This window comes from Pipistrellus kuhlii, unplaced genomic scaffold, assembly GCF_014108245.1.
Source record: "Pipistrellus kuhlii isolate mPipKuh1 unplaced genomic scaffold, mPipKuh1.p scaffold_m20_p_1, whole genome shotgun sequence".
NCBI lineage: Eukaryota > Metazoa > Chordata > Mammalia > Chiroptera > Vespertilionidae > Pipistrellus > Pipistrellus kuhlii.
In genome coordinates, this window is record NW_023425404.1 from 185822802 (window position 1) to 185827121 (window position 4320).

The 4320-nt window shown below is 45.2% G+C and overlaps 1 pseudogene; it reads right to left on the reverse strand.

The window, feature by feature from the left end:
• Positions 1-834: 834 nt before the first annotated feature.
• Positions 835-1800, reverse strand: LOC118724916 (annotated as a pseudogene).
• Positions 1801-4320: the final 2520 nt, after the last annotated feature.

The window sequence follows — 4320 nt, forward strand, 5'->3', positions numbered from 1 at the left end:
AGAATGGGAATCTCAGCCATTGTGGTTCCCACACCTGTCACCCAAAGCCACACTAAGAAAAGCACATGGCTTGGGAGGAGGCAGACCAAGGTGTCCTCATGACACCAAGGAAGGAAAGAAAAGGAGTGGCTTGAAGACCAACTCTGTGGAACTTGAAAACTGGTGTGTATTTCAACAGACAAGAACTCACTGACTCAGTTCTACCAGAAGCATATGTCCCCCCTCAGGGCACTGGGTGTGACCTGGCATACATGAATACCTGAGTAGTTTCCTTCCATTACTGCTGAGGTGGAACCAAAGGGTCTATAAAATGTGAAATGACAAGTGGATATGGTGTGACTTAATGCTCAGATGATGTTGTAGTAGGAATAATAGGCCAGGTGCAGAGGGTTACCATGGCAGAGAGCCCCGGGTGCCTAGCAACAGGCAAAACAATAAGCCCTTGCAGGACCACTCTCTTAAGCATTAACCCCTGGAAGATGACATCTAGGTTTTAGCTCCATCCCCAGAAAAACAGCAAAACCAGATGGAGTGACACCATGACCAACATCAGGAACAGCCGCATTGACTGTTGACCCCATTCTTGTCCGCCAATCAGTGGAGATCATGAAGGGGCACATACCTGGAAAGCTGATGAATGTTCTATTGGGATTCTCGCCTAAGGTCTTCAGATAAAAGCCTTAGGTACAGGGACTCTACATGACTCTCTCTTTTCCGGAGCACGGCGTGTCTCTCTTCCCTCTTTCACCCTCAAGGTGCGTGTCTCTCTCCCTCGTTCTCCTAAGCTCAAAGGGCCCTTCTTCTACCTCTGTAACTTTCTAAGTAAACTTTCCCTTATAATTTGAGTTTCTTGGCTCTGAATTCTTTCAAGCCAAACTCAAGTATGGAGGTTAAAGAATGTATTTCCTTTATTGCATCCTCCACAGTTGGTTGCTGTTGCCTGCTCTGGACAAGTCCCTTTCCCCACCAGGCATACAGCACACCTTCTCCCTGAGTCCTGCTCTGCTTTTGTTCTTTACTAACACTCCAGTTTCAAATTCCTCCTACAACCAGACTTATCTAAAAATACGGTTTCATTACATTGGAATTCAGCTTCAAATGCCATGGTTTATCGGTCCCATTTCCTGAGTCCCTGTTCTCTCACTGTGTCAGTTAACACCAACCCCAACCTGGTGTTAGCTCCAGAATACCTGTGTGCTGGCTTCTTCCCTGAGGCCGAGCCCTTCAAGGTGGAGACAGGTGGGAATCAGAAGAGTTGGCCCTCTACTTCCTCCTCAGCTGAGACAGGGCGGAATCAGAGCTCTGGTGTCTCAGTCGATTCCATGGAAGTGACAGAATCTGAGTCAGGGTCTTTCCAACTGCCACTTGGGTAGGAAGAGGAGTCCAATGTGTGACCTTTGTGTCCTTAAGTGAAGAACTTGTATGAGAGTTCCTGTAACTGGTGAAGAGCCTTATTTCCAAAATGGGATTGTGCCTGCTTTTCTTTCATGGCAGAGAGAGGTTCGAGTCATAGTCACATTTACTGTTTTTTGGAATGGAGGGATGAGAGGGTGCTGGCCCCTTTTGATGTGGAGAAGTTTTGCTAGAGGCTCTTTCTGGGGTTTTACTGGTTTGGGTTCTGGGCAGTGCGTGAGGAATACTAGGATCCAAATCAGAGGAATTATGTCAGGTTCTCCTAAGTTTCCATGTGTCAAAGAGTCCTTCTGGGTAAGATGTGTCAGGGGAGCTGTCATGAGCCCTTTGGTGAAGAGAAATATCTGAGGGCCTGTGCTGGGCCCTTCTAGGAGGAGATGAATTGGGGAGTCATGACTGAAATGTCAGTGTGAAGGTAGAGCCTCATGGTGGCCTCCCATAAGCTTCCAGTTGGTACTGAAATGAAAGGTTTACACCTGGTTTATATCTTCTGGTTGCTCATCCACAAATTCATCCATTTTCTTGAATCCACCTTGCCCTTTCTTAGAAGAGTAGCAGGCACCGCTGCTCTCTCTCTGGACCCAGTTATTCCTCACCAGGACAGTGAGCACTCCCACTACTGGGCTTCCAGTACCAGTGTGGCCTTGAACAAATCCAGCCTCTGCCCTGGCCCCCAGGTCTGCAAAGTCCTTTGAAAGTGTCTATCAGGATCTTTTCCTGCCTCCCCAAGGATGACCAATGGTCCTTTAAAATATATATTTTTTTATTGATTTCAGAGGAAGGGAGAGGGAGAGAGAGAAGCATCACTGACTAGAGAGAATCATTGACCAGCTACCTCCTACATGCCCCCTACTCAAAATTGAGCCCACAACCCAGGCATGTGCCCTGATGAAGAATTGAACTGTGACTTCCTGGTTCATAGGTCACCCTCAGCCACTGAGCCACACCATCCTGGCTAAAACTACCTTCTTCAGTAGAGTGAGCATCCTGAATGTTGAAATCATGTCTTGGGGGGAAGGGAGGGGAAAGAAAAAAAAGAAACGAAAAAGAAATCATGTTTTTCCCAGAACCCCAGCCACCGAAAAAGTGCTCAATAAATGTTTGTAGAAAGAAGAAAGGAAAGAGGGGTGATAGAAAGCTCTTTGAGCTTCCTGTGTTGTCCTACACCACTAAATCACGTCACCCTGCTCAGCTAACTGCTTAGACCACATGTGTCAAATACAAGGCCCGCGGGCCAAATCCATCCTGCCAGGCCTTGCAATGTGGCCCGCACCGCGCTGTCATCACTGCACTCCGCTGCGTTTCCATCACAATGACAGTTTATGACTGTTCAGTAAACCATTCGGCCCGCGATTTAGGCTGGATTTTAGATTTTGGCCCCTTCTCTGATTGAGTTCGACACCCCTAGCTTAGACTGTAAAAAGGTCACTATGGTTGAAAAGTCATGGTTTAGCATCTACTCTACTCCTCCATTTGGGGGGAATCTCTTCGTGGTAAGACCAGCTTCCTATACATGTGATCTGTGCAGTCTCACAGGACCCTCAAGGAGAGGGTGCCTGCACTTGCATTAATGTTCTTCTATTGGTGTGTTAAAACTCTTAATAGATTTCTAATGAGGGATCCACCCCACACTTTTCTTTTTGCACTTAGCCTTGCAAATTATGAGCTTCTCCTGCCTAGTGGGTGTGGAAATCATGAAGGCTAGAGCTCAAATCTTCCTACTTTTCAACCCCTGGGAATAAGACAAAGATCAAGTCCTTGTCCTCTGAAATCTTTATTTACCAAACATTCATTATCTGAAGGCTGACTGAATACTTTTTGCATATCTCTCTGCTGCTATTTTTGCTTTTTGCATATCTATCTGACGCGATTTTTCAAAGCTACATAGTCATTGATGAATTTAAGAAAGTACACACATATTTGAAAGAGTGCCCTGGATGTCATTGAAGTGGCATTTTAACATTATGTATAGTTTGTCTCAGAGAAAGTCTGTTGGATTTTTTCCTTTTTTTTTTCTTGTTTCATTTATATTTCTTTCTTTTATTTTATTTTTTTATTGATTAAGGTAGTAGTATACCTTTTTTTGTTTTAATCCTTACCCAAGGTTGAGAGAGAGAGAGAGAGAGAGAGAGAGAGAGAGAGAGAGAGAGAGAGAAACAACTGGGGATTTAACTCAAAATGCAGTATATGTCCTGACCAGGAATCAAACCAGCACAATGGCTTTTGCTGTAGACTCTTCTCCTTTCCACTAATCCTGAAATGAGATTTACAGTAACACTAGAGGCCCAGTGCACAAACTTCATGCACTGGTATGGTCCCTAGCAGCTGCTGGCTGCCAGCCAGGGCCTTCCTTCGTTCCTCACCAGCCCCTGGTGGTTAGCGCATGTCTTGGTGAGTGGTCGAGCTCCCAGTTCATTAAACTCCCGCTCAAGGGGACAATGTGTATATTAGGCTTTTATATAGAGAGATATGACATACCTGCCTCAGGGCACTCTGCCTAGCTGTGCCCTATCCTGGGCCTGCAAGTAGCACATTTTCCATTTGACCTAATTCAGTATTGTAATTGGTTGGTTATATACCCACCTCTCTCTCTAGCTGTTCTCCTGACAATAATGGCTAAGGACTATTTCAGACTCACCCAGTACTCAGTCTGTCCTGAGCCCTGTATATATCCTGAGAGGAGCATTGTGGAGCGATCATGACCACAGAGCCAGAATGTTGGGTTTGAATGCCAATTTCCAACTTTGTGAGCCATGAACAACAAAAATACCCATATCTGCAGCCTTTCTGTGAAGTTAAATGCGTTAAAGTAAGTGTTAAATTTAGTCCAGTGCCTGGTAAACTCTGTATTTGCTATAATTGTTATTTCTTTAGCATGAGGGATATTTTATCACCATCATCATCATC